The sequence below is a fragment of the Channa argus genome, chromosome 5 (genome assembly GCF_033026475.1).
Source record: "Channa argus isolate prfri chromosome 5, Channa argus male v1.0, whole genome shotgun sequence".
NCBI classification, from domain to species: domain Eukaryota; kingdom Metazoa; phylum Chordata; class Actinopteri; order Anabantiformes; family Channidae; genus Channa; species Channa argus.
In genome coordinates this window covers 10,214,224-10,226,868 of record NC_090201.1, presented here as the reverse complement: position 1 = coordinate 10,226,868, position 12,645 = coordinate 10,214,224, and positions in this window count along the sequence as shown.

Genomic DNA, 12,645 nt, shown 5'->3' with positions numbered 1-12,645 from the left:
TATCTATATTTATTTAAATCTAAGCATCCCATTTCAACATCCACCTGTTCACAACACACACACACATACACACACACACACACACACACACACACAAACATACACGCACACACACACACATAACTGTAGCTGTTAACACCTGCTTATATACACATTAGTTGTGCATGGGTACCTGTGCAATGACTATAATCTATCATGTGCTGTACCACCCTGGTATCACAGAGCGACTACAACACAAGCCTGCAGATGTTAGGCATGCTGCCAGGGCCGGAGACAATCCACAGTCTCCCCCCACTGCCTTGCAAACGTTACCTCCTCCCTGCTCTGTTATACACACAGAGTAAAACACACACATGGGCAGATGAAAATCATGTGCAAACAGGAACAAGGACGCACACACACACATACACAAACATAGAGTAAACCTGTGCATGCGTTCACACATAAACACATCCTCAAACTTTGTGAGCTGACAATCACAGATGCATCTTTATCATTCATTGTTACTTTGCCCTCTTACAGTGCTAAGTCACTTTCTGCCATAAATTAGCTAAGAATGTTTGCAACTGTTTTTTTATTTTTCAGGAATCTTGAGACATCAAATGCTTGTGACAAACTTAAAATGCATGCTGTGCTGGAGCAGATGGCAAAGACGTTTTCTTCTTCTCCCAACAAGTGTTTTATTATTATTAACAGAATACTAATAAATTTAATGACAACAAAGTTTAACTGTATTTTATCTTTATCACACTGGAGGTTACATTAGGTATCTTCACTATGTCCTATTGTTGTTCATGTTATATGCCTTCAACACTTAAAATATATTATACAAGGATATTAATTAAACAGGCCTTTATTGCTAAGAAAGAGGAAGATGTTATGTAGTGTTTATAAAAAGCTATAGCACACAAAACAGAGGCTCCTCATGTGCATTTTCATACATAAAATCCTGCAACAAAAGTACCATCTGATGCACAGATCAAGTACTGGCCTCTCCTCATAGTGTGTTCACACTGATATCAAAAAGCTAGTAAAATTTTAATTGGTCTCTGTGCTCCCACTCTTTTCTTGTTCTCATCAGTTCCATATTTCTTTTTTTCCACACCTTCACATGCATGTGTATGCATGTGTGCAGGCAAGAACACACAACTAAATTTGTACTGCCACCCACCAGCAAACTGGCACCAGCTCTTCTCATGCATACTCACACATGCATACACACTTCTGTCACAATCATTTGTATGCAAAGTGGCTGGCTGCAATGGGTTGCCATGGTTGCTGTTACCAGGTTATCTGACAAGTAGCAGCAAGTGGCTTTATTTCTTTAAGGTGTCATTGTAGGGACATATATACCTGAAGAGGTAATAACACAACGCAAGTTGGCAAACACACAGGTAGATATTACAGTATGGATGACAAAAGCAAAACTGTTATTTAACTGCTAAAACATGTTAAAACATTGAATTAACAGCAGTTTCCGTGATGTCTAGAAGAATTCAATGTTTGATAGTCAATTATATATAGACTATGAAAATGAGCATTAGGAAGCAGTCGTGTTAGCTCCTCTGGAAAAAAGCCCACAGACACACTAACACTGTATTGTAAAAGGGGAGGAAAACATTTGATAGCCAGCCAACATGAAGGGCTCAGCTCTGTAATTGCCTCCATGAGATTCGTTAGCATGAAAATGTGTGTGCGTGAAGCAAAGAGAGTTTATGGAGATGCTCTGTGTAAGGCTGTGTGTATGTCTGGAGCAGATAACACTGACAGCTTAAGGTCATGGAGAAAGGAAGGGCACATCTGAAGAAAACATATCTTTGATCTCAACACAAAGATTCTGTGATGCTGGCTATGAACCGGTATGTACCATCCATAGCAGAGAAAGATGGCAGAGTCAGCATGCGCTGTGTGGATGTGTTTATGCAGTTTGACATGCATGTGTGTACTGTACATGTTTAATGGATGAATATGTTTGTGTACATGTGTGTGCGTTCAAGAGGTAGACAGGTAGACTGCTATCCTATCCTGCTTTTGGAAGATTTCTTAGTGCAATTCTGCATAAAGCTGTGTGTATGTGCACAAGTGTCAGGATTCTGGACAAGCAATGTCTATTAGGTCAAAGTCATCAGTCTACAGATTCCCTTGGATGTCAGACACTATGTCCCTGTTTTCACTATCTACATTTGCAACTAATGCCTATAATTTAGTTTCCCCAATCAAATCTAATGAAACAGAACACAGGACTTGATAACATAACAGGACTCACTGTTAGTATCTAAAAAATTTCTCAATATGATATTAGGGCATCTGTAGACACTATTATCACATAATACCAATCACAAACTGTGAATTGGTGTGAATAATAGAAGGCAATCAAGATGGTGTCTCTGGACAGTCTGCTAATGCAGCGTTTGACTAATTGACTGAATCTATCCGTGAACTGTCTTGGCATCCTCAGCTTCTCCGTCACTCCTTAATTGGCTATTGTTCTGTTATTACCAGTTCTCCAGGGCAGAACCATCTGCCAAATCTACAACAGGTGAGTTGTGTCCGTCTGTCTGTTTAAAGGTCTGTATATATTTATCTGCACTTGTCATCTGCATTAGTAGGTCCATTCACAAAATGAGATGCCCATTTTGTTTTTAATGGCCATTTCATGTTTTCCCCCCAACACCAGAAGGGAAAAGCTGGTGGGACTGCAGTGACCGAAAGGGAAAGAATCTACAGAAGGAGGAGAGGGACCAGTGTCATTCGTCAGGAATGCAACAGTGCATGAACCGTGCTGGCTACAGTATTATTTTAACTCTCCCTCTCATTTCCCTTATTATCTCCTTATCTATGCTCATCATGGATGTACCCTGTGTGATGAATAGTCTTTTTGATTAAGGATGCATGGTTCCTTTTGTTTAACATATGGAGCTAGCCGAGTGTGCTGCTGCATTCCAGTTTCTAACAAGTGCATAATGATAGTGAAAGTGTGATCTCTAAACTTGTGGAGACCCAATTTGCTTAAATATATTTTTGCTTATTTCCAATTAGTTGCTCCCTTGATTAAGCTGTTAAGAATCTAACTTCCTAACTTCCTTCTTAAATCATTTTAAATTTTATATTTATAGTTTATTGGCACTTATAAAAACATATTTATCTACTAAACCCTTGTAAAGATCACCCTGTGTACTAAATTCTTAATAATGGAAAAATTTACACTAAAAAGTCAAAGATCTGATAAGCTGGAATAATAAAAAAGAGGTAAAAGTATTTACTGTAGAGTAACATGATAAAATAGAAAACTACAAAACTGTTGACAGGGAACCTCAAACTATAAAGGTTGGATTTTGGTCTTTCTGCTTTAAAGATTTAATCCATGGAGGTTTTATATCTCAAAATCTTTCTAACAGTGCATCTGGACTAACTGACTTTTATCTTGGCAATGTCGTTCCAATGTAAAGTTTATGGAACGAGCAGGAGAACCAAACACAATGAGAACGGGCAGTGGGCCACACAGGCATGTAGAAAACCTTTTCTGGATTATATGCCAAGTGAATAATTTTTTGTCAAGTGACTCGTTGTCATGTTTCAGTCCAGTATCCAGCTCTTACAGTATGAGATATCCATGGTTTGGATCCTATTAAACAATTTTGCAATAGTGGCCATATTGCAGCCACATGTTATATTCTTGTCAACAGGAAATGCTTGAAGAGTCTGTTGCTCCAATCTCCCGTGGGTGCTTTGTAGTTTTACACAACAATTTAAAACGTATAATTGACCATTTGCTCACCACATGATGAGAATTATGAGGAATTCCATTACAACGATTAACATACTGTACACTTTAAGTCATTGTATTGAGCATATAGTTTTCTGGACTATTCTTTGTACACCATACACTATTTGGTCTCAACTGAGAGTAGGTATTATGGCTATTATTACTTTGTAATCTTAAATGCATGTATATGAAAGTGATACATGTGCTAATATGGTCAGGTATTTAGCTGTTTAAACTAATAAAAAGTTAATTGGCCAACTTGGTTCACCACATGACTAATCCAGTAAGTGGTTCGTGATTTCACCATTCAGAGTATGGGAAATTGCCTAAGTCCTACAACTGTTGAAAAATTGTTATTTCTGAACCAAAATAAATAAAAGAAATGAATAAAAAAATTAGTTGTCCAGTAGATGGCTTAGTAGAGCAAATGAAGCCTCGCGAAGCTTTGGCCTTCAGTTAACCAATTTGATGAAAAGCTTCAATGCTTCACGAAGCTTTGTCTCGCCATCACCACTTCTAAGGATGTCAGACAACTCTGACAACACACATACACAACACCAACCATTACAACACACATACAGTTGATGTCATTTTGATAAGCCTGTAACAAATGGAGTCCAACACTGTCTATTTAGCCAACCACTTAGCCTCTTCCAATTTGAGTTAGATTGGAACTGTAACTTGCATGCTGTGTTTCTGACAGGCTACAGATGATGTGTTGGAGAGAGGCTGCACACACTAGCTTGACTGTAATGAGTGCTAGCTGCTAATTAGCTTGTTGCTGTATGCCAGATACGGCTGGAGCTAAAGCCCCGTCACTGGAGCAGTGCAGCGAGGAGAGGAAAGAGCTACTCTAATGAGCTCTCAGTGGTGTGTTTACCGTTAACCAAAGTTATGGCTCTACTCTCTCTCACACACACACAATTTTGGATTTCAATGATTTTGCACACACAAATATATATTCACAGCTCGTGTGTGCAAATGCGTACGAGCAGGACACAGGCGGGCTTGCGCAAAAAAGCACCTCACTGATTGAGTCCGTGGTGTTTGCCAGTGATGTGAGCCTAATTAATGTGGCAATGCTGAAACTCTTCATCATATCTGTAACAAGCAATCTGCAGTCAGACATGATGGGCTTGATGTACGATGTATTAGTTAGCTGTGGATGGCTGCTCAACAGCACAGCAAAACGCCCTGCAAAATCTATTCCCATGTCAGCTGCCTGTTCTTTTTTCCTAGTTTGTCCATTTAAAGGAACGGCACTTTTTTAACAAGGGCAGAAAGACTACTTTAAAGGACAGAGACGCAGCTTTGTTTACCTCTTTCTTCAAGATTGATCACCACAAGGACTGAGGGATACCAGTGTGTTCACCGTGCAGGCAATTACCTTTTCAGTGCGTGAGAGAGACTACATGTGTGTGAACTGCCTGCTCTGTGGGCCAGTCATCAAGCAGACACACAAACATATACCCATCATGTAGAGCTGGTGGAGTTGGTGTGTGTATGGTTTTACCTTGAGTCATTGGCTTCAGCAGCTAGAGGACGTTTGCACAGCAGTGACTGGAGTGCAAGCGAGTGCCTGCAATGTGGTCCCCCAATGGTTCATTAAGAATACAAACCTGACAGGGCAAACTCTTTCAGGATGGATGAGCTTAATAAACACATGCACACATACACACACACCTACCGTGACTATTGAATATCTTTATATTTTCCTGTCAAGAGATCGTTTCTAATGAAAAACAAGTACATTGGTCCTGTCTGGCGAAGGCTCTTTATTAAGGCTGTGGTTTGGTTGCAATGAGTAGACAGCATGTGCAGTTACAGTAGTGGTTAGATACATTTAGTCATTTGGCAAATGCTTTTATCCAAAGCAACTTCCAAGGCAGGAACACACAGCAGGGGCAACTCCGAATTTAATATGTTGCCCAAGGACACACACACAAATCTGAGCTCAAACCACCAACCCTGCTGTTCGCATTCAACTACTTTACCAACTGATCCACAGCTGTTATTTTAGCTTTTAGAAGTTAGTATTACGTGGTTATTAATGTATATTTAAAAACTGATACACAAACTCTTATATAAGCATAAGAGTTTGCTCTTTTGCTCTCATGCTTTAAGTTTAAATTTGTCAAACACTGGTTAATCAGAAGTTGGAATCCTGCAGTCTGCATCATTTTACACTCACACAGTAAAGCTGAAATTCACAGTAATATCATCCTCACGGGACACACTCAGTGGGTTTAAAATCACTTCATGTTTTTATTAACCGGGGCAATAGCTGAGAGACATGCAGTTACCAGATTGCACCTTAGGAAACATGACAACCTGGCCATGAGTATATTTTAAAGGTTTTATACAGAAACTATATTAACTATATTAAAATAGCAGATATGGATCCAAACATAAATGGAAGTCCTTTAATGGCTTCCATGTTCTATGTCACATTTTTAGGCATATAAGAAAAACTGATCACGCCCAAGCGAAATATGACAGACTGAAACTTCACTTACACCAAGCATGGATTCACCTCAAGCTTTTGACTATGACACACGTTTACAGAACACCAGGTCACAAAAAGCAAAATATGGCTTCAATAACTTTGCTGCTAAAAGGTCAAATGGTCATTTTACCTCTGCTTCCTCTCCAAAGTCCTGTGTGTTTTTGGCCTTTATTGATGCACGTTGGCCTTCACATTTGTTTCCTTCATGTGTTGTCCCCAGGTGAGTCAGGACAGATAGTGGTCCTTAGTTATTCATGGGCCTGTCAGACACGGTTGACTGGTGGCTTTCACAGGAAATGAAATGGGAATGTGACTTTCATAGGACAGGTGGATTCAAGTAGGTTAAAGTATAAAAGACAAAAAAATAATAAAACAATTTATTCCTGGCCCAAAGAATAATAGACAAATTTTCCAAAGACGTACTGTAAATGTCAATATTTTTATTTTGTCCTTAGTAACAACTTCTAATGTACTGTTTATCTAATAACATTCTTAGATTAGATAACTAATTCTTCTATTGCAGGTTAAGAGTTTCTGGTGATGTGAGAAGCTATTCCTGGTGAGAAGGTCACAAGCTGTGGCAGCATCTTAGGGCTTTCACTCCTTGCCATTTTGTTCAATAGCATTTCCCTGCATGGCTGCAGGCACCTGACCAGTCGTACTCCCTGTGGCAGACCCCACTATCTGCTGCAACTACACATACACCTACACTTCCAGGTGATGAACAGATTACTTTGTGTATGACAGTGTGCGAGATGAAAGGGAATATGTGAACATGTGTCTCCGTCATAACTCTGAGTGATGCTTGCTTGTGTGCAAGTAGCACAATGAAACCTCACTGTGTGAGCCTGGGAATATAAACCATCAGCCACAAAACTGAAACCACTGACATGTGACTAACACTGATTATCTCATTACAATGGCACCTGTCTGTATAGGCGGTAAGTGATCAGTTCTTAGATGTTGTGTTGGTGGGAACAATAGAAAAGTCTAATGATGCCAGTGATATGGACAAGGGCCAAATTGTGAGGGTCACACAGCCTGGTCAGAGCATTTCCGTAACGGTAGGTCCTGTGGGGTGTTCCTGAAATGCAGTGGTCAGTACCTAACAAAAGTGGCCCAAGGAAGGACCACCAGTGTAACTGTGACTGGGTCATGGGCGCCCATGGATCACTGTTATGTGTGTGTGTGTGTGTGTGTCATACTATAGCAAGAATAGTTCCGGGTCACATCCACCACTGGTGTTTCTGTTCTGTTCTTCCCAAGCTTGTGTGGTTTGTTTTTGGGTACTCCAGTTTCCTGTCACAGTCCAAAGACATGCATGTTAGGTTAATTGGTGACTCTAAATTGCCTATAGGTGTGAAAGGTTGTCTGTGTATGTCCCTCTGTGTTGGCCCTGAGATAGATTGGTGACCTGTCCAGGGTGTATCCCACTGCTCTCAGAATGACAGCTGGAACAAGGTCTACCCCCCTACAAGTACGATAAGTGGCTAAATATGACATATGGATGGATCGTGTGTGCATCATTTACCTGGGTAGAGGTTGGCACCAGGATGCACAATTTTAGCCCATATCAGGCTGCGGTTTGACATGCAGCCTGAGTAGGGTCAATTTTGTCTTGTAGTGTAAGAAGCTCCATGGTTTTATTTTAGTTGTCTTTGCTGTCAAAATCTAGTGAATGAGCATATATTAATGTTATTAGAGTAGTATTTCAGCAGTGAAGTCAGAACTCTGACCAGGCAGGCAGGTCAATTAAAACATGCGGTATGCATTAACACTTTCAGCATGACTTATCTGACAGTATCTGTCCAGCTTTACAGAACTTAAAGTACATGCTGTAGGTGTCTTGGTGCCAGATACCAGACCTTAAGAGATCTTAATGGGTCAGAGCTGATTTCGTGGCACAGGGCACCCATGCAATATTATGCAGGTTCTTTAAATTTCATGGTTGAACAGTATATGATTTTGTTTGTCAGGTTGTCAGTTTTCAGGCTTGTCTGTGTATATAATGGCCTGCTGTGTGTGAAATATCCTGTCTGCCATAGAAATTATTTCTCTTGTGGATGAGATGCAGCTTCTTGCGTTTAATTCTCCAAACAAGTGTTTGTGTACAGTATGTATGTTTGTGTGTGTTCTTCTCCATGTGTATCTTGCTCTGCAGCTGGCAGGGTGAGACCCCCTGCCCTTCCAGACAGGTGTGCATGTGTGCACATGTATTTGTATTTGTACATGTGTGTATGAGAGAGAAAGAAAGAGATAGATGGGACTGTCCAATGAGTTCCATGCTGTCACTGAGGAAAGCCGATTATGATACATACCAGGGTGTCAGGACCACTCCCCACCAACCTTATACAGACTTACTGCTTTCCACTCATGTGTATGGATGCAACTGCAAAGCTGCGTCTTTTCAGCTTCCTCCTGCCATCTGGAGACTGGGCCAAGTGCTTTCTCCTCAGCATGATATAAAAGCACACAGTTACTGCGCTTATACTTTTAGCTTGGTTTACCAATTTTGGATTTGGTTCAAACCTGACACTTGAGAGGCAGAAATGATATTAGGCTGGAATCACATTGACTTAGAAAATATTAGCATTTGTTGTAATTCGAAAATGTAAGTGTTTTCTGCACCAAATGCTAACATGTCAAAATTTTTAGCCATGCTACTAGTGTGGCTCCAGGGTTAGAGATTCCACCCCATGTGTCTACTGGTGTGGTCGCTGTCATGAAATATTGCACAAAAAATGGATTCCATGGTTTTGGTGATACGACCAGCTACTTCAGCTTCAAAACATTACTGGTTGGCTACTGTGGATTTGCATGCCACATCAATTATATTATGCTGCCTGTAGCTTAATTGGAGTGTTGGCCTTAAGTCAGTAGGGTATCCCACTCACTATGTGAACTGGGGGGGGAAGGGTAGTCTATGTCTGATGAGGAACACTGATGAGGAAACACATCTTGTCGTGGTAAAAATAAATAACTTTGTGCTCTCAGATTTACAGCAAGTAAGTATGTTCTGGGGTTACTGTGAGTGCTCTACTAAATCGGAATTTACATTAACAGCCACTTTACAGCTGCAAATAGCCTATCATACTGTAGGTGTCACATTAGGTCTCCCGACTGGACACTCGCTTTTAATTCTGCTCAGTTGAATAAGATCAGATCTAATATTACTGCCATGGGTCTTGGGTTGGGTTTTTGTGGCATGTTCAATACCAAGTGTGCTTTATTGCAAGAGAGAATAAAAACTGTAAAAACTTAACAACTCGCTGGAGTTTATTCTAAGAAAACATGTCATCTTCAAAATGTAATGGCTAATATGTGATACTGAAAGATCTTGATTGACAGATAATAAATATTGCCCTATGGCTGCAAAATAGTTTTATTTTTTCATAATAGCTTGCAATTATTTATAGACAGTACAACAGTCTAATATTAGGATTTATGGTTGATTACCCACAGCTTCATGTTAATTCATTGAATTAACTGACAGATCATCGAGGTACCACTGCATCCTTCTATTGTCTGTTTTGATTAGGACTGATTACCCTTGGGTCTGGTCTGGTTGGGTCCAGGTTTCTTTGGGTCCCCCTCAAGTTGGGTCTCTCTCTCACAGCCAAAGTTTACTACCATGTTGTGCGTCCTGTGCAAGCTAACTGAAGTCAAGCGGAGGTTCTCCCGTCAGAACTCTCCCCATTCTGAAGATCTGCTGCTGTGTCTTAAATGTGTAAAATGCACGTCCGGACAATGTCCGAGGCTCATTGCTCCTGACATTTTCTGGAGTTCATATGTGAAACAGGCTTGACACTGTCTCTCTTTAAAATGTTGCATTATAACTTTTGTTTCATTTTGTCATACAGAGGCAGCTGCATTCAATAAAATTAGTCAATGCCCCACTGCTAGAATGATCTGTAGTACAGTACAGTTTCCCCTGTCAGTATTTCTGTTCCATTTGTACAATAATGTGTCCAGTTCAAAAAAATAAAACCAAAGGTTTCTCTAGAAATTTTAGAACATTGCTAGTTCCTCTCATAATTTCTTGTTGATGAGTTTGTCATCAAATTTTTATGACAGCAATGTCAAAAGTAATTATATCGAACAGCAGAAAGAACCTGAAAGGAGATGTGCAAACTAATTGCCCTATTTTAAAGTGTCTGTCTTTTTTCCTGGCACTAATTGACTCTTCTTATTGAGCATGTTTCCCTTTGAGGACATAGCGATAGAATCTCCAAGCCCCTTTGTGTCAAACCTGTACAGTATAAGTGTTCATCAAGCATTTAATGCTTTTCCAGTGGATCTTTGTGTTTTTCTAAATGGTGGGAAGGAACAAACAGATCTCAGCAGGGCCAGAAACCTGTTCTGTATGGTGACACATGCACACAAACACATCAGTGACAGAGATATACACATACGTGAGTGCAGCGTTCTCATTACTAATGCAGAGCAGCCCACTGTCAGCTGTGTTGCCAGGGACATTTGGTGGTGGAGATAGTGACCAGGCTCCCATGAGTTTCCAGTCCACCCGGGGCTCTTCAGTACTTGCTAATTATTCTTCACACCTAATCTGAGAAGGAGAAGAAAGAGAAACAGATGAGAGAGGAAGAAGAGAGAGAGAGAGATAAAGAGAAAGAGAGGGAGGAAGAGAAGGAGGAGTGATTGGCAACTAGAGAGACTTGTGCTTTCTTACAGGAACAATGAATCACATGTAGCCACCACCTGTCCTGTGCTGGTCCTTCTGTTGCTCTCAGCATTGCTGACAGGATGACTGTGTTTGTACAGTATCAAGCCAGCCGGCTTGGTGTTGGCTAGAATGCCTTTTTCTGGGCATTAGGCATTAATAACAGATTGGACAATCATTGGCAGAACAATGTCTGTGTTTACCTTTTTCGTTATTATCTTTGTGTGGAAACACTTCAAACTCCATTCATGTAGTTCCTAAGCAACATTTTCTTATTGCTTCATCTCTTTTAATCCCTTGGTATTACTTTTTACTGCAGAAACATTTTACCATTTCATGGAAAATATTAGCTCATTTTGAATTTAATAGCAGCAACACATCTCAAAATAGTTGGAACAGGGTGGTGTTTACTATTGTGTAGCATCTCCTCATCTAGATGTTTAAGCTGCCCACACCATAGGCACTAATGCACTCCCATACCATTAGGGATGCAGGCGTTTGAACTGTCCCCTGACAACATGGATGGTCCCTCTCCAAAAAAAACTTCAAATTCTGATTCATCTGACCACAGAACAGTCTCTCATTTTGTCTCAGACCATTTTAAATGAGTTTTGGCTCAGAGGACATGGTAGTGTTTCTGGATCGTGTTCACATATGCCTTCATGACACAGCTTTAACTTACATTTGTGGATTGCACAGCGAACTGTGTTCACGTACAGTGATTTCTGGAAGTGTTCCTGAGCCCAAGCAGTGATGTCCGGTAGAGAATCATGGCTGTTTCTAATGCAGTGCTGCCTAAGGGCCTGAAGATGATGCATATTCCTACTGATTCTCTGAAACTTTTGATAATATCATAAACTCTAGATGGTGAAATCTTCAAAGTTTTCACAATTTTATGTTGAGGAACATTTTTCTAAAATTGTTCCTCAATTTTTAGACACAGTCTGTCACAGATTGGTGAACCTCTGCCCATCTTACATTCAAGAGGCTCTGCATCTCTGAAATGGTCCTTTTATACCCAGTCATGTGACTGACCTGTTGACAATTATCATAATTAGTTGTCAAATACTTTTCCATTAGTTTTTTTAATTGGAGCAATTACTTTTCTAGCATTTTGTTGCCCCGCTTCCCTTCCGTTTTGTTTAGATGTGTGGCTGCCATCAAATTCAAAATGAGCTAATATTAATACCCTTTTTAACTCCAAATATTCATTAACATATAATAATAAACAGTTGTCGAGAGATACAAATCAATCCCTTGGAAGAATTTTTGCTTGTTTGCTATCGCTACAAAAATCTAACGTGATAATATTTGCGAAATTATACATAATAATTCAATATTAATTACTTTTATAAATGTATTTTTATATCCATTTCAGGCAAGACAGTGGTGGAGTCGTTAGCGATTCCACCTCACAGCTAGAAGGTACCCAGTTTGAATCCCGGCCAGCTGTGGAGAGTTTGCATGTTTTCCCCATGTTACCATGTGCTTCCTCCAGCTACTCGTGTTTCCCCCCACAGTCTAAAGACATGCATGTTATATTAAAGGGTGACTTTAAATTGCCTAGATTTTAATGTGAGTGTGAATGGTGATCTGTCGTGTACAGTAAGTCTCTCTGTGTTGGACCCGAGATAAACTAGCTGTTCCAGGATGTAACCCCACCTCTTGCCCAATGACAGCAGGGATCGGCTCCAG